The sequence below is a fragment of the Bubalus kerabau genome, chromosome 14 (assembly GCF_029407905.1).
Source record: "Bubalus kerabau isolate K-KA32 ecotype Philippines breed swamp buffalo chromosome 14, PCC_UOA_SB_1v2, whole genome shotgun sequence".
NCBI lineage: Eukaryota > Metazoa > Chordata > Mammalia > Artiodactyla > Bovidae > Bubalus > Bubalus kerabau.
This window is the reverse complement of record NC_073637.1, coordinates 55,317,423-55,336,523: the sequence shown is the minus strand read 5'-3', so window position 1 is coordinate 55,336,523 and position 19,101 is coordinate 55,317,423. Positions and strand designations below refer to the sequence as shown.

At 36.7% G+C, this 19,101-nt stretch overlaps 1 long non-coding RNA gene across 1 annotated transcript; it reads right to left on the bottom strand.

The window, feature by feature from the left end:
* Positions 1–2,387: 2,387 nt before the first annotated feature.
* Positions 2,388–7,003, bottom strand: LOC129627269 (uncharacterized). The gene is made up of 3 exons (XR_008702513.1): positions 6,536–7,003; positions 4,081–4,193; positions 2,388–2,820 (listed from the first exon to the last, which is right to left on the bottom strand). It is a non-coding gene; the product is annotated as an uncharacterized LOC129627269 (long non-coding RNA).
* Positions 7,004–19,101: the final 12,098 nt, after the last annotated feature.

The window sequence follows — 19,101 nt, the reverse complement described above, 5'->3', positions numbered from 1 at the left end:
AGAGGTTTTTTAGTTCCTTTCACCTTCTGCCATAAGGGTGGTGTCATCTGCATATCTGAGGTTAATGATTGCCGGGAGCCGGCGAAAGACATTCCACTCGTGACAAAGGTCATGAGGAAGGAGGCTCGGCATACGCAAAGGCGGGATCGAGCCCCCGGGAGTGCCCCTGGATATTCTCGAGCATCTACCCCCAAAAAACCAGAGTCTGCCTACTTTATTGCCTTGTGCTCTCACCTCTGACTTTACTGGGGGCTGTCCCCCACCACCATCGCACTCTCTCTGTCAAAGAGTTAACTTACAGCTCCAATTAATAAAGTTCCTGGGCAATTAGGAGTGTTTAAATCCAAACCCCTCAGATGGCTCTCTAACTCGCCTGACAAGTTTACCCGGACACCTACAGCTATGCATACAATTGTTTACAGTCTCCCAGCCTCAAGAGGCACAGGAAGCTTAAGATATTCAAATAACTTAGAGCTTCTCAGAGAGTTAGAAACTGTCAGAATAAAATTAGTAAAAGATTTCATTGATGAGCCAATGTTTGTTGCCAAGTTTCCACATCCCCTGAATTGTGTCCTTGAATGTGTATTAATTAATATAGTTGCTATGTAGAAAAAATAAGTAGTGGCCTTGGTGTTAGTAACTTTAGACCCTTAAAGTAATAAATTCTTTCCTTTGTAAACCCATTACACATCCGCCCTATAGGAATGTAATTTTATCTTCGAAAGATGGCGCCAAACCTTAAAATAATTACTCTTAGAGAAAATAAGTCTTTGTTGATAAGTGCTTGTCAAGAGTCATAAAATGTTAATAGGCCTTCTAGCCAGAAGATGATGTAAATCACCTAAACCATTTGTATACGATAAATTTGCAGGAAAGAAACCCTGGTTTTTGATAAGCATCAAAGACTGCTGACTTTGCATCCCCTATTATCCTCTATGTGTAACTTAGGGTATATAAGCCCCTGTTAAAAATAAAGCTAGGGGCCTTGCTCACCAACGCTTGGTCTCCCCATGTCATTCTTCCCTTTAACTTCCAGCTGAGTCTCCATCTGGAGCGCTTACTAATTATGCCTGGGCTTCTAAGATCTGACCGGGGAGGCCTCAGTGTCTCCTCTTCTTCGGGAGAACAGAAGGACGCCTGCGGCCTACATAAGTGGTGCAAACTTCTTGTCTTGAAGTTTTATTGGTCTCCCGCGTAAACCAACCTACTCAGCTTCTTTTCTCCACTGAATTTTCCTACTGAGCTATCCTCCTTCTATTATTCTTTATATCTCTGAATAAATAAATAAATAAATAAATAGGTCGCCTACTCCGTCTCCCCTTCGAATACCCTGGATCAGCCGGGGCTGGACTTCGGCAATTAATAATTCTCCCGGCAATCTTGATTCCAGCTTGTGTTTCTTAAAGTTTCCATAAATGATGAATAGAAAGTTGTGCAAAATGATTTATGGAAAAACATGTCATAGGCAGTACAACATTATCCTTTTGAGAATCTGGAATTTTGATACATGACCATCCACCAATAAAAAGTCTCAAATATGCTTCATTAATAAATACTTTAAACATATTTTCACAATTTGTGGCTGGAAGAATTGAGCATATCCTGTGTCTCCATTGAAGAAGAGTCTTGAAAGTTTTACCCACATGCATTTTCCCTGTGTTTCTTTCACTTTGTATTCATTCATTGTAATAAATATTAGCCAAAGTAGTTATTTAAGTATTTCTAGCAAATCTCCAAAACTGAAAGTTGCCTTAGAGACTCTCAACACAAATGTCTTGACCACATATCAGGTAGAAAGCTATATTTTATGTATAACTAATTCTTTATGTGTGATTTAAGAAAGATGGACAGAATGTCACAAGTGATTTTCAGTTTTGGCTAAAACCTAGAGTTTCTTTCTGTTTCAGGCTATCTCATTAAACTGAGGATTATTTTCACTTTCTCTTATTTTACCTCTTGGTTGTACATACTCTCTCATGTAATTTAGGAGAAATAATAGACATAATGGAATTTATATTAGGGCAAACAGATTACTCATAACAGTTAAGAAATCAGTTTACTATACCTACATATAGAAATGAAAGCCATCACTAGCCATCAGCTTTGAATATGAATCAATAATAGGTAAGGACTGAAACTTGACACTTGAAGAAGAGAAAAAACAGAAACAAAACATATACGAACAAAACATTATATATGAACATATAATTCTCTTTGTGGATCTAAGACCATGTCTGATAATGCAAAAACTTAAGAGAGTCCTTTAGGTTGATAATATGAGTTAACTTAACAGAGTTACTCAAGCGTGGGTCCCCACAGTGACAAGAAAGATGTGTCAAATATACTAATGAAAATTAAAACACATTATCATACACTTAAGAGCACTAGAAGGTTTTAATGACTTCCACCAAGTTATTAAAAATAAGAGTTGTATCTTTACAACAGAAGTGGACAAAAATCTCAGTCGATGTCCTTTACCCCATTCTGGGAAATTACTTATTCTCAAAAGTGCACTTCAAATGTATCTTCCTCATTAAAACATTATATCATTTTCAGTCTCTTGAAAAATCACAATTTAAAAAAGGAAAAAAGAAAAGAATAGATTGTTTCTCATAGCTACAAAATAAAGAGATCAGGCCCCCTTTAAACATGGCTGATTATGTTTTCTTGACTCATCTTTTTTTGCTGTCTTCATTTTGAAAACTTCTTTTTCCATGTGATCCAAGGTTGGCCACTGAGTCTCCAGGTTTACAAGATCTTTATATCCAGGTAGCGCAGACAAAGCAAAGCAGTGCTCTCTAATGTAGGACATTCAAATTTCTGAAAAGAACACTAAATATTTGGCCAGGGTGAGGTGCTCCCTGCTTTGACTGGGAAAGCAGGACTACATCATTTATAGCTCTATCAGAATCACAAGGAATCAACACAAATTTAAAGAAATTCCTCTGGAATTTCCACCCTCACTACACCAAGTCAATAAATCTGACAACAGGCTTATTGTTGTCAGTCAACAGGCTTATTCCTGTTGTCTTTGTCTGGCTAGGTTGTAATGAATCTTATGAAAAATTTAAAGGATTAACTAATTTCTACAAGATCAAACAACACACCGCTGTTTAACATAAAAGTCTTGTTTGAACCTAGATATGCAAAACTGCAAAGCTGGTGCACTTGCACGTCTATTCTGTCTTTATTTTTGGTTCTAAAGATTCTGATGGGCTTCCCAGGTGGAGCTAGTGGTAAAGAACCTGACTGCCAATACAGGAAACAATAGATAGGTTCAATCCCTGGGTCAGAAAGATCCTCTGGAGGAGGGCATGGGGACAGACACCAGTATTCTTGCCTGAAGAATCCCATAGAGAGAGGAGCCTGGCTGGCCACCATCCATAGGGTTACATAGAGTGGGACATGACTGAAGCAACTTAGCACACACACAAACTACACGCACACAAAGATTCTGATCTTTGAATTGAAAGCATTTTTACTGTTTTGTTCCTTTTCCACCTTCTGCACTTATTCATGACTCTGGGTCTTATTCTTGACTTTGTTCTAAAATGTGAAACTCTCTTTCCCTCTGTGTGTGGACACAAGTTCTTTTCTTTAAAAAAAAAAAATTGTGGGCACCAACGTTTGTGAGCCCCAAAATTCATATGTTGAAACCTAATCCTCAAAATGATGGTATTTAGAGGCAGGGCCTTTGGGAAGTCTAGAGAGTGTAGCTTATATAATTTTAAAAAAAGTTAATAAAAAAATTTGATTTTTTATTAAAATAAAGTGAAAGTGTTAACCGCTCAGTTGTGTCCGACTCTTTGCCATCCCATGGACTGTAGCCTGCCAGGTTCCTCTGTCCATGGGCTTCTTCAGGCAAGAATACTGGAGTGGTTTCCAATCCCTTTTCCAGGGGATCTTCCTGACCCGGGGATCGAACTTGGGTCTCTCACATTGCAGGCAAATTCTTTATTGTCTGAGCCACCAGGGAAGCCCAATTAAAATCAAACAAACACCACACAGTCCTAGCTTGCCCCTTCTACCATATGAGGACACAGAGAGAAGACCATCTATAAACCAGGAAATGGGTCTCACCAGCCATGGAAACTGTTGTGCCTTGTTCTTGGACTTCTCAGCTTCCAGAACTGTGAGAAATACGTTTCTATTGTCTACAAGTCACTCAGACTATGGTAATTTTTTATAGCATCCTGAAATTAAGACACAATATATTAAACATTTTTCTGTTAGCAATATGTAATATTTCTTCCTGTTTAAGAACAGCTTTCTATTTCATGTGTCCTAAAGTCCTTATTTCAGAAATATAAATGTTTCTTTATTCCTTCTCTTTCAAGAGCAGGGATATATCAAGCCAGCTATAAGTTGGAACTCTGTTAAGTTCACCAGCCTGTTTATGCTAAATCTTCAATAGTTTCAGAAGAGAAGATAAGTTTTCTCATATGATTTCAATAATACATTCATAAAATACATGAAAATGTAAATGTAATAACATATCAATACCTAATCACAACCTATCTAAATTATTTCAATATTTCAAGGCTACTTCAACTTTCTCTTTCAGTTACTACAAATCACATTAGAATATTTTGTCTTCAAATTTCTATGAAAATTTTAGTCAAAAATATATAAATTCAAACAATATTATTAGTTAACCATTGTGTAAATGACATTGTGCTATTTATACCTATTATTATACTTAATACTCATAATAAACATGTAGAATTACCTCTATTCAGACATTTCAGTTCAGTTCAGTTGCTCAGTCATGTCTGACTCTTTGTGACCCCATGGACTACAGCATACCTGGCCTCCCTGTCCATCACCAAATTCTGGAGTTTATTCAAACTCATGTACATTGAGTTGGTGATGTCATCCAACCATCTCATCCTCTGTCATCCCTTTCTCCTCCCATCTTCAATCTTTCTCAGCATCAGGGTCTTTTCAAATGAGTCAGTTCTTTGCATCAGGTGGCCAAAGTATTGAAGTTTCAGTTTCAGCATCAGTCCTTGCAATGAATATTCAGGACTGATTTCCTTTAGGATGGACTGGTTGGATCTCCTTGCAGTCCAACAGACTCTCAAGAGTCTTCTCCAATACCACAGTTTAAAAGCATCAATTCTTCAATGCTCAGCTTTCTTTATAGTCCAACAATCACATCCATACATGACTACTGGAAAAACCATAGCTTTGACCAGATGGACCTTTTTTGGGCAAAGTAATGTTTGTCTAGGTCAGAGAAGGCAGTAGCACCCCACTCCAGTACTCTTGCCTGGAAAATCCCATGGGCAGAGGAGCCTGGTAGGCTGCAGTCCATGAGGTCGCTAAGAGTCAGACATGACTGAGCGTCTTCACTTTCACTTTTCACTTTCATGCATTGGAGAAGGAAATGGCAACCCACTCCAGTGTTCTTGCCTGGAGATTTCCAGGGATGGGGAGCCTGGTGGGCTGCTGTCTATGGGTTCGCACAGAGTCAGACACAACTGAAGCGACTTAGCAGCAGCAGCAGCAGCAGCAGGTTGGTCATAACTTTTCTTCCAAGGAGCAAGCATCTTTCAATTTCATGGCTGCAGTCACCATCTGCAGTGATTTTGGAACCCCCCAAAATAAAGTCTGTCACTGTTTCCCCATCTATTTGCCATAAAGTGATGGGACCAGATGCCATGATCTTATTTTTCTGAATGTTGAGCTTTAAGCCAACTTTTTCACTCTCCTCTTTCACTTTCATCAAGAGCCTCTTTAGCTCTTCTTCACTTTCTGCCATAATAGTGGTGTCATCTGCATATTTGAGGTTATTGATATTTCTCCTGGAAATTTTGGTTCCATCTTGTTCTTCTTCCAGCCCAGCGTTTCTCATTATGTACTCTGAATATAAGTTAAATAAGCAGGGTGACAATATACAGTCTTGATGTACTCCTTTCTGGATTTGGAACCAGTCTGTTGTTCCATGTCCAGTTCTAACTATTGCTTCCTGACCTGCATACAGATTTCTCAAGAGGAAGGTCAGGTGGTCTGGTATTCTCATTTTTTAAATAATTTTCCACAGTTTGTTGTGACCCCCACAGTCAAAGGCTTTGGCATAGTCAGTAAAGCAGAAGTTGATGGTTTTCTGGAACTCTCATGTTTTTTGATGATCCAATGGACATTGGCAATTTGATCTCTGGTTCCTCTGCCCTTTCTAAATCCAGCTTGAACATCTGAAAGTTCATGAATCGTGTACTGTTGAAGCCTGGCTTGGAGAATTTTGAGCATTCCTTTACTAACATGTGAGATGAGTGCAATTGTGTGGTAGTTTGAGCATTCTTTGGCATTGCCTTTCTTTGGGATTAGAATGAAAACTGATGTTTTCCAGTCCAGTGGCCACGGCTGAGTTTTCCAAATTTGCTGGCATGAGTGCAGCACTTTCATAGCATCATCTTTTAGGATTTGAAATAGCTCAATTGGAATTCCATCACCTCCACTAGCTTTGTTCGTAGTAATGCTTCCTAAAGCCCACTTGACTTTGCACTTCTACAAGAGCCTGACCCAGACTTACCCTGAGTGGCCAGGAGTCTCTGGCGGAGGCATGGGTCAGCGGTGGCCTGATGCAGGGTTGGGGGCACTGAGTGTAGCAGTGCCTACAAGGGACCTTTTCAAGCAGGTCGTCCTTATCTTCATTACCTCTACCATAGTTTGCTGATGCTGCTAAGTCACTTCAGTTGTGTCTGACTCTGTGCGACCCCATAGACGGCAGCCCACCAGGCTCCCCCGTCCCTGGGATTCTCCAGGCAAGAACACTGGAGTGGGCTGCCATTTCCTTCTCCAATGCATGAAAGTGAAAAAATAAAGTGAAGTCGCTCAGTCGTGTCCAACTCCTAGCAACTCCATGGATTGCAGCCCACCAGGCCCCTCCATCCATGGGATTTTCCAGGCAAGAGTACTGGAGTGGGTTGCCATTGCCTTCTCCTTACAAAACCTAGCCAGGCCTAATACCATGGCCCCAGCCCTTGCTCTTGGCAATGGTTCACACCCTGAAGAGTGGCTTCTACCATAATTTGGCCCCAGGTAAATAACAGGGAGGGAACACAGCCTCACCCATCAACAGAAAATTGGATTAAAGATTTACTGAATATTGCCCCGCCCTTCAGAACAAGACCTACTTTCCCCCTCAGTCAGTCTCTCCCATCAGCCAGCTTCCATTCAGACAGTACCTATAAGGAAATAGAAGCTTATAGAATAATTTTACATAATGATGTGTCAACTATGTGCAGACATAAAATTCACATGCAGGTTTGTCTCAAACTAAAATCTAATCCTAAACTGTATTTTTAATTTTTACAGTATTTTAATGACTCTTTATAGTTTGTAATTGAACCTTTTATTTTACTGTTTTCTTTGTTATGTAAGTATATTTTGCTTCTCCAAACAGATTGCAAGATCTTTGTTTACAGCAATCAAGCTATAAATTAGTCATTATTATGTAATTCCTATAATCCTTAGAGAAGTGATAGATTTTTTTTTTTGGTGTATGTGTGTTTGTGTATGGGTAGAATGAGGTCAGAAAGAGAAATATGCTCTATTCTTTTTCTCTAATATATACTTATAAACCATTTGAAAAAGGAAGTTTTCTTTTAGCTACAAACATGTGACTTTTGACTCCCTAGTCATCAAAATATCATGACAACATAACAACAGTGCATTTAGTGACCTGTTGATTCATCATAATCCAGTAGATGGCAGTACATTATTATGTTTAAATAACTTCAGTTCAGTTCAGTCGCTCAGTCCTGTCCGACTCTTTGCGACCCCTTGAATTTCAGCACTCCAGGCCTCCCTGTCCATCACCAACTCCCGGAGTTCACTCAAATTCATGTCCATCGAGTCAGTGATGCCGTCCAGCCATCTTATCTTCTGTCCTCCCCTTCTCCTCCTGCCCCCAATCCCTCCCAGAATCAGAGTCTTTTCCAATGAGTCAACTCTTCGCATGAGGTAGCCAAAGTACTGGAGTTTCAGCTTCAGCATCAGTCCTTCCAAAGAACACCCAGGACTGATGTCCTTTAGAATGGACTGGTTGGATCTCCTTGCAGTCCAAGGGACTCTCAAGAGTCTTCTCCAACACCACAGTTCAAAAGCATCAATTCTTCGGTGCTCAGCTTTCTTCACAGTTCAATTCTCACATCCATACATGACTACTGGAAAAACCATAGCCTTGACTAGAAGGACCTTTGTTGGCAAAGTAATGTCTCTGCTTTTGAATATGCTTTCTAGGTTGGTCATAACTTTCCTTCCAAGGAGTAAGTGTCTTTTAATTTCATGGCTGCACTCACCATCTGCAGTGATTTGGGAGCCCCCCCAAAAAAAAGTCCGCCACTGTTTCCATTGTTTACCCATCTATTTCCCATGAAGTGATGGGACCAGATGCCATGATCTTCGTTTTCTGAATGTTGAGCTTTAAGCCAACTTTTTCACTCTTTACTTTCACTTTCATCAAGAGGCTTTTTAGTTCCTCTTCACTTTCTGCCATAAAGGTGGTGTCATCTACATATCTGAGGTTATTGATATTTCTTCCCAGAATCTTGATTCCAGCTTGTGCTTCCTGCAGCCCAGCGTTTCTCATGATGTACCCTGCATATAAGTTAAATAAGCGGGGTGATAATATACAGCCTTGACGTACTCCTTTCCCTATTTGGAACCAGTCTGTTGTTCCATGTCCAGTGCTAATGGCTGCTTCCCAACCTGCATATAGATTTCTCAGGATGAAGGTCAGGTGGTCTGGTATTTTCATCTTTAAAGAATTTTCCATAGTTTGTTATTACCCACACAGTCAGATACCTTGGTGTAGTCAATAAAGCAGAAGTAGATGGTTTTCTGGAACTCTCATACTTTTTAGATAATCCAATGGATGTTCGCTGTTTGATCTCTGATTCCTCTGCCTTTTCTAAATCCAGCTCGAACATCTGGAGGTTCATTGTTCACTACTGTTGAAGCCTGTCTTGGAGAATTTTGAGAATTACTTTACTAGAATGTGAAATGAGTGCAATTGTGTGGTAGTTTGAGCATTCTTTGGCATTTCATATCTTTGGGGTTGGAGTGAAAACTGATGTTTTCCAGTCCAGTGGCCACAGCTAAGTTTTCCAAATTTGCTGGCATATTGAGCAATTTTTTTCTCAAAAATTGGAGCATTTGCTAATATTATAAAAACTTAGTAAATAATATCAACAAATGGCTTATTAAACATATTTACCATGACAACTATAAAAATTGTCTTAGATGCAGAAATACTTGTGATACAGTTATAATTTCCAAAATAAGAATGCAAGTTATTTATGCATTATATATATATGATTATAAATTTAGAAAAATTTACACATGTAGAATATATATCTACTTATGAAAATAACTCAGAATAATGGCAATAAAATATTATTTAATGTGTTATTGTTTCAATGTATTATTATTTATAGAAGCAGTATTTTATTTTTAGAAGCAGTTTTCTCATAATCTCCTCTCTACTTTATCCCTAGGTTACACTTGTGGATAATTGATAAAGCCTATTATAATGATGAATTGATCAAATAAATATATGCACACACATATGATATTAAAAAAAATTTATTCAAGTGAGTGTTGAATGATCCAATGCACTTGACTGTATTTTGGTTAAGTGTAAAAAGAAGGAATATATCTCATATATATTTAGATTTAGGCAGTTATATTTTATAAAAATAGTGTAAGAATTAACCAAGTTTTAAAATAATGATAAAATATACTGATTTTTAAATTTTTATGTATTTTGAAACTTTCATGTCATATTTGTAGATATCTATGTAAAACTATGAGGCTGCTGATCATTAAAAGTGAGAGAGACAGATAGCTAAATATCTGACAATTAACCACTTAATTTAGGGGCTTCCCTCTGGCTCAATGGTAAAGAATCCACCTGCAAAGCAGGAGCTGCCGGAGACATGGATTCGATCCTTGGGTCAGGAAGATCTCCTGGAGGAGGCATAGCAATCCACTCCAATATTCTTGCCTGGAGAATGCCATGGACAGAGAAGCCTGGCGGGTTACAGTCCATGGGGTCACAAAACGTCAGACACAACTGAAGCAACTTAGCATGTGGGCACACAACCACTTAATCTTAATAATGCTAATGGAAAGATAGATTATTAAGTGAAAAAGGGTGAAATGTGGAAATACACAATTACCATGAAACTATATTTGATTAATTAGACATTTGTGTGGATAAAAGGAAGTACACGACAATATTTAGGAAGATAAATGACTAAAATATTGAAAAGTTTTTTCTCTCTAATTTTCTTAAATTTAACAAGATTGCTTTGATCATTTCGTAGCGTCCCTTTACAAAAAACCCAAACTGAACACTCACCCACAAATAAGCAAGTTTTTATAGCAACTCTAACAAGCCAGCTGGGCTTCCCAGGTGGCTCAGAGGTAAAGAATACGCCTGCCAATGCAGGAGATGCAAGAGATATGGGTTTGATCCTTGGGTGAGGAAGATCCCCTGGAGTAAGAAATGGCCACCTGCTCCAGTATTCTTGCCATGAAAATTCCATGGACAGAGGCGCCTGAAAGTCTATAGTCCATGGGGTTGAAAAGAGTCAGACATGACTGAGCACAGACGATGACAATAAACAAGCAAAGAATGGGTACTCAGGGTAGAAGCAGACTACTGATGATTTTATGCATTAAATTTCTCAACAGCATTTGATTTTTGTGGAGTCTTCCAAGGCTGAATAAGACAAAGAAATAAACTGTCAGAATAAACAGGTAAGAGGAAAATGATGTATAAAGAGAAAATACTGCTTCCTGGGGGAAAACTAAGCCTTTTAACCTAAAATATCCATAGCAGTTATGTATATCAAAAAGGTTTCACAGGTTATTACTTATAATTCCACTTCACTTTGTCAGGAGAAATTGCTGAATATTGTTAGAAACCTAGTATGCAGTTGCAGAAATGTTTGACACCCGAGAGCATGGTACTTCATTCCAAAATTTAAGTGCATGAATGCCTCATACATTTTCAAAAGTATATATACTATATGTAGGATGCATAGGCTACATCATCAAATTGTTCTATAAATTTGAAAATAACTCCCCATATAAGGTATTATATTTTTACCCAAAATATAAATAAAGTTGAAAATTAATGTTCATACATAACACATAAAATTATCACTTTTGAAAGATTGAGAGAGTTATAGAAGTGATCATTCAGCTGAATGTAATGTCTTAGACAGGTGAGATAATTAAGCCTGAGTGGAGTTTATAAACAGGCAGGCTAAGGGCAATGCCAGGACCCAGGATGACGGCACCCAGATTGCTCAGGCATCACGCTTATGGGAAAACACAAGTATGGGGAGCTGGTTAGGGAACTCCTCACCTTTCTCCAATGCTGATGGCCTGAAAGTCAAAGCCATGATGACCAGCCCGAAGAGAGTTCTGTTAAGAAGTATTCCAATACTGGACTTCACATCTATTTTTTGTATATTCACAAAAATTCAGGTAAGTGTCATGCATTTGTGTTTTATATTTGTTAAAAGTTCAGAAACAACAGAATTAAAACTAATGCACTGAAGTAGTAATTATTTGTAAAAGTTTATTGTACATATACCAAAAAAAAAAAGGAATGAGTTTGAGACCTAGGAGTGCTCAACCAAAACATGAAATGAGGCTCAGGGTTATCTTGTTATGAAGCAGCTTATATAGTGAGAAGAGAGTGACTTTTTTAAAACCAGTGATTGGTTATAATATTAGAATTTTCTTAAAAAATAGGAAATTGGTTAATAGTTACCTCATCAATTTTGGGAAACAGTTAAAGTTTTACTTATGATTTCCAGAGGCATAAAGCAAGAAATGGCACAGGTAAAATTAATCTAACAAAACAAGATAAATTAAGCTTTGCTTGTATGATTAAACTGGTTTTGTCTGCTTGGGATTTTCAAGGCTAGTCTCCATTTGTTTTTGGTTTTAACATATTGATGATGTTACTGAAAGTGTTCACTCACAAAAGCCAATAAAGAGGCAATTGGTAGAAAGCAAAGTTTGGTTTATTTTGGATGCTTGCAATGTGGAGAGTGGTGGGGTGAACTCTGGTCCAATGGTCAACTCCCCTAACTGTGGGAAGAGCTTTTATAGATGAGGGAGGAGGTTAAATTCAGAAACAGCACAGTCAGCTCTGATGGTCCTCTTGAAATCGGTCATGCAGTGGTTTGATCAGTGTCATCTTTCGGGGTTGGTTTGTTCCCATTTTCTTGAGGCCAGTTCTTGGAATTGTCTCAGCTTAAGTCATGGCTACAGTTTTTTGGTTATATACTTAACTTCTTCCACCTGGTGTGCAGTTCAGAACCAATAAGACAGCTCATGGGTTATGGCTCAGAATATTATCTATAGCTTTTGAGAAGCAACTAAAGGTCCCTGACTTTGTTTCCTGACTTAACTTTTATTGTTTTGTCCTGTTTGACTGCTTTTCTTTGCTTTTGCATCTTCGCACTTTTCTGATTAAACTTGGCTGAAGGTTTTGCAGTGGCAAAAGGCAGGCTGAGGACATGGTGGGAAGGGATCATAAGGTGCTGCACCATTTTAACGACAACTGACAAACATGTAAAGCTCTTTAGGTTAAAAAGGAAACAAAAGCACACTGTTCCTTTGAAACATGATAGGTGATGGTCATAGTAGGAGTTTGTTTTTCAGCAATGTGCATCTAAGAATTTGAGTTAGAATAAAGTTTAATTGAACCAACATTAAAGACTATATCAAATTAAAGAAAGAGTAAATGGCTACTGGGGTAAGACAACTCCACTAATTTCATCTTTATTCAGTTTTATAACCCCTTGAATTTTATTCTTTTTCCTATATAATATTGTTCTCATCTCCTCTCACCCTCTAGATGTTGCATGTATATGTCAATTACCAAAATAACTGTCAATCCTGATAGATGTTATAAACATGTTATGACCAAATATGTAAACTAACATAGAAATTTTGGCAATATTAAAAATTAATTATTTGGTTTACTTTTTGCTATGACATTTCATCACTATTTAAACTGCAGATGCTTTTCCTATCATGTACCTTATATTAATGACACTCAGAGGTAAGGGTAAATCCCACTGTGGAGTCTACATTGGAAAGAAATGGTTATAATCATTTGACCAGATGGATATGAATAAAAGAACAATCTGGATACTCTTGGATGTGTAAAATCCAGAAACACTGATGAATCTCATTAGGCAGCAAAGTTCTAAACTACAGAAAGTCTAAATGTAAAATAAAATAGAGAAGTAAGACAAAGGTAAATGTTGGATCATGCAGGAAGAAACTGACAGGTGAAGGTCATGAATTTTTGTCAGTTTAAGAAAAATTTAATTTTTGAACTAAATCATTTTATTATCATGACACTTAACTATCTGTTAATCAAGATAATAAAAGAAACTTAAAAAATAATGTCCCTTAGTTAATCAAAAGTTTTACTTTACCTTCTTTAGCTTTCATATATGGAGAAAGCAATGGCAACCCACTCCAGTACTCTTGCCTGGGAAATCCCATGGACGTAGGAGCATGGTAGTCCTCCCTGCAGTCCATGGGTTCGCTGGGAGTCCGACGCGACTGAGCGACTTCACTTTCACGCATTGGAGGAGGAAATGGCAACCCACTCCAGTGTTCTTGCCTGGAGAATCCCAGGGACGGGGGAGCCTGGGGGGCTGCCGTCCCTGGGGTCGCACAGAGTCGGACACGACTGAAGCGACTTAGTAGCAGCAGCAGCAGCTTTCATATAAATTATTTTAGGTAATTGTGAGAAATAAAAATGATTTAATGAGAATATATATTAATTTGATAGGAGCAATGATAATGCCTATCTTCTACAAACACAAATTTTACTTTGCAGATGGCATCTAACCTCATTCATTGCTTTAAAAAGAACCATTACAAAATTGTTTGCTACAATTGCAATTTGCTATGGCAAATCAACTAGTATTTGAGTCCTATCGTCTTGCTATGAAAAGGTATGATGTGGAATGCAAATAGATCGCCAGCCTCTTTAAATGAGCCGATAAACAATTTACAGTGTGCTCTTTTAAAATTATTAATAAATATATCACATCTACTTTTGAACTCATATTTCCTATCTAGCTATAGAAGTTGCTATCATTTATTTTCTGCATGGCATCCTAATTATCTCCCTCCACAATGGATTTTTTTTTTTCTGTAGGTTATAAGTATGCTCAAAAATTTCCATTATTAAAAAAAAAAAAAAAACACTTCCTTTGGTGGTTCTTTGTTTGTTTGTTTGTTTGTTTTGGTCTACATAGCTAACTCTATTTCTACTTACCAATAAAATTTCTTTAGATAGTATTTTCCTTTTAAAAATAAAAGGTTACAATCCCACTTTCTAATAAATTGTATCATGTATCTTTGCAGTTTGAAATTGTCATCATCAACTAAGACTCTTTTCTCAGTACTATTTTAGTACTTCACAATTTTATTGATTCCTCTGACATCTTTATCCAAGGTAAAACTCTCCCTTTCTTTGAAGATTATGTGGTTTCTAAGTATAATCTCATGTGAATGATTTCTGCATTTGTCAGTACTGTGTTAGGTGCATGTCACGGTAATATAATTCAAATGAGCTTAAATGTAAAAAAAAATAATTGGCTCACAGAATTGAGGAGACTCTTGGTGCCTTGTAGATTCAGCCAATGTTGGATTCAGTTGTTCTGTGATTCTGTCAAAAGTCTCTTCCATAGGTTCTGCTCTATATTTCATTGTCATAAAGTATTTAGCAAGGCATTAAAATATAAGGCCACTAGCACCACCAGGTTTGCACTGTATAACTTTGAAGTCCCAGTAAAAACCTCTGCATGTATGCGGTGTGTTTAGAAGGTGTGGCTTGGGTCATATACCCATCCTTGCCAAAGGTTCTAGGTGGCAAGAGCTGAATAGAATGCCATATACTCATCAGCTAGCCCATGACATGTATCCACTTCATAGACCTAGTAAGTACTATCTGAACCACATGAAAGAATTTGGGGGGAAAATCCACTATAAAACTTAAACCTACATACAAAGACCTTTCTTTTTTCTTGAGGAAGGTCTTTCAATTCTAAATGTTTACTCAATGCCCTACCAGCATCTTAAATGAATATGCCTGGAGCAAAACTTAGCATTATTGTCTCCAAGGCATTCCTTTATGTGCCATGTTTCTGTCAATATGTAGGATCCTGAACACCTCATCAATCACATCACCTTGCCCAATCCTGAATCCTGAGCATAAAATTTGTTCTCCATACTGCCTCTGCTCTTATCTGCATTCAGTTCATGTCCAAGTCCTGCTGGTCCTGTTTCTAGGAATCTAAGATTGCTATGTTTTCCATGGCCTATGCAGCTTCTGATTGAATAATAAGAAAAGGAACATAACTTTATGCTTACCTTCTTTCTTGTTCCTTCTTCCCAAACTAAGTTTACCTAACTTCAGCCAGTGTTATCTTTTTAAATCCCAAATTTAATCATATTACTTCCCTACTTAACACTTACAAAGAACTTATTATTGCTTTTAGCCCAATTTCCTTGCCATGTCTTGCACTGACATTGGCATTGCATTGTCACTAAATTGCATCTAACTCTTTGAGACTTCATGAACTGTAGCCTGCCAGGCTCCTCTGTCCATGGGACTTTCCAGACAATAGTGGAGTGGGTTGCCATTTCCTTCTTCAGGGGATCTTCTTGACCCAGGGATTGAACCCGCATCTCCTGCATTGGCAGGCAGATTCTCTACCACTGAGCCACAGGGCAGCCCTTAAAAGTATTTAAGTTATCTGTCTTTATTTACACCATTACTTGTCATAATTCATTTGGCATTCCACTCTTAGGCCATACAAAGTGTGTTTTATTTCTCAAATACACAATGAATTTTATTATTTCTAAGATCTACTCCTGGGCTCCCCATATCCTGGTTGTATGTCCTCCCACTCCTTAAGCATGTTATATCTCTTCTATATAAAAATCAGGATAGGTATGATCTTTGGAGTCTTACTCTTTATGTTTAATCCCAGTCCTGATAATCTGCAATTATTGGGCAAGTTTCCAAAAATGTTTAAAAATTTCTCAAAAAAATTATGTGTTCATCACAAGTTTTGGAGTTTTTTTAAGGACTAAATGAAATAATGTGCGTGAGGCGTTTAGGCTAGTGACTGCCACATAGTAAACAATCACAAGGTGCTTGCTATTCAGTATTGTCCCTTCGTGAGCTCTTTGACAATATGACCACTCAGGTTTAAATATAAACTTGTATGTATTATTGATTTATTTATTTTTTTGATGTTTCTTGCCACTCAAATAACCTGCTAATTCCTATTTATCCTCCACAAGGGATCATATTTCTTTCAACATTCTCATTCCCTCTAATTCCAACCCATTTAGGTCGGCATTGACTCTCATCTGTCCTATTGTCCCTATGTGAATTCTATATAAAGTCTGTCTCATTTCTAATTTATTAAATTAAAATAGCTATATCCACCTTTCAGAGCAAAAGCTGATATCATTCAGTTCCCTTACCTAAAATCTTCAAAGTATGAATAACAAACCATTTATTATTCATTTAATTCCATCCACAACCTATCTCCAACTCTCCAACACTATCTCCTATTCTTTTGAATAGGACTTTGTTCCAGAATCTTCTCTACACATGACCCCAAATTTTCAGTATTTTGTATTTCTTGTTTCCTGTCCGTACTACTTTCTCAGACACAAATTCTTTTCCTATTTTTTCCACATACTCAAAATACATCCATTGTCCTAAGGCACATACAAAATCTACATGTTTTACAAACCTTTTATTATAATAGTTTTCACAATTTATATAGGTACTTTATTTTTCTCATAACATACAATGAACTTTAGGTATATATGGGTATACCTTGAATTTTAGGTACATAGATATACACAACTGGTCTTTCTTACTCATTTGAAAACTCATTATTACCCGTATGTCCTTTTCATCTTTGTGTCTCTTTACATTAATTCCTCAATGTAGTGCTCATGGTGGTATTTTTTGAATACATAATCAAATTGCCATTAACAAATATTATTCATTTAATAATAGACATCATAGTGTAAGGGCCTTTTGCTGAGTTTACCAAGGTACACATCTTGACCGATCCCATTTGACCATCTTGGCTTATTACATTTAGTTTAAAGTAATAATATTAAACAAAGATGTCAGTTTTGGATTTTTTTCTGAAAATTTAATGCTTATGTAGGAGAACACATATATAAATCTTATTTAATGTGTTCTATAGTCCATATTATTGAATACATATATCACATATTAACATATATATTTCATATAGTCTCCAAAGGTACAGAAAAGTTATTTATAAAAGCTAACCTTAAGTCCTTACCAAATTATTAGTTACAGCATACCATAAATTTGTTTCACTTTCTCAAATATTTAATTTCCTAATATCTACTATAGATATCATTGCACCTATACTGTATGTACTGTGCTTAGTCACTCAGTCCTGTCCTACTCTTTGTGACCCCATGAACTGTAGCCTCCCAGACACCTGTGTCTATGGGGATTCAAGAATACTGGAGTGGGTTGCCGTGCCTTTCTCCAAGGGATGTCTTAACCCAGGGATTGAAACCAGGTCTCCTGCGTTGTAGGCAGATTCTTTACTGTCTGAACCACCAGGGAAACCTGTACTCTATATATTACAATAAAATTTTACAAAAGTCAAATGAAGTTTTAAAAGATGTAGAGACATTTTTTGCAGTAAAATCCACAGTATTGAATATATTCATTTTATAAGTCATCATAAAGACAATACACAATTTATTAAATTAATCATTTAAACAATTCTACCTAATACTATAATATTAGGTATATTTGCACCAAATCCAAATATCAATTGAAATCCATTTCATATTAAGTATGCCTGGGATGATTTTATCCTAAGCTGGATTTAACAAAATCATTAGTGTGTGAATAACACAGAAATGTCAAAAAGTATTAAAGTCCCTTTCCAATTTTTGATATTGGCAAAATAGAGTGAGATAAGAAAAGTGCTTATATATTACTTAATAAAGTTTAACTTTGAGCAAATCAAATACTGGATCAGACTGAGCTTTTAACCCATACTAACTGCTACCAACTTTTGCCAAAAAAATTAGTGGTTCATTATTGCCTGTTAGCCATTATTTCAAAGCTAAGAGTTTCCTGTAATTTTGAATGTACTGCTTTTGCTAAATGTGTTGAAGGCCCTTAAAAACTGGGATATGCCACATATGATCATAAAAGAAATGAGAATGTAATAACCTCTAATGACAAGGAAAACTCATTACGCCTACAGTTTTGCATTACCTTTTTATTCAGTTTTTATAATTTCTTCTATTGCTTTGGGGTTTTTTTAATATGCAATTTTATTCTTTATTCATTCTCATGCCATTAGTTTCTTTTGTTTAGTTTCTTCCCTTTTGACCCATTGTGTTAAACTGTTCTTGCAGAAGATAATTTGTCATCACTGCCATAATGAATCCAATTTTCCTTAACCCAGACCTGGCCATGGCTTGCTACACTGCAAAGAAAACTCCCTGAAAGGCTAATAAGGGGCACTATATGAGAAGTGTGACTGGATTATTATAGTTTTAATTAGATCAGTCACAATTCTTGTTGAATACTGTTCAGAGAAGTATTCTTTAGTAAAGGAAATTGTGTTCTTAAAAAAAAATCCTTATTCAAGAATATAGTCCTATAACTGCTAAATATAAAAGCAGAGAAGTTCAAAGCGTGCAATTGAGTTGGACTTTTTCTACTCTTTTTTTTTAAAAATTGCCAGTGCTAAATGTGTTGCATCTTTTCCCAGTTATCCACTATAATATCAGATTAAATTTGTAGAATTTACCTATTCTTTCATTTAGATTATGCATATATATGTAAATAAGAATGAGAAAAATACATACCTGTATTATTGAAACCATCACATAATTTTGGTACAGGATTTAATAATTTAGTGATCACTTCATATAAATTATTTTAGGAAATCCTTCCAACACAATTCAGAGTGATAGTAATATAAAAATAAATTTATACTCCCAATACTA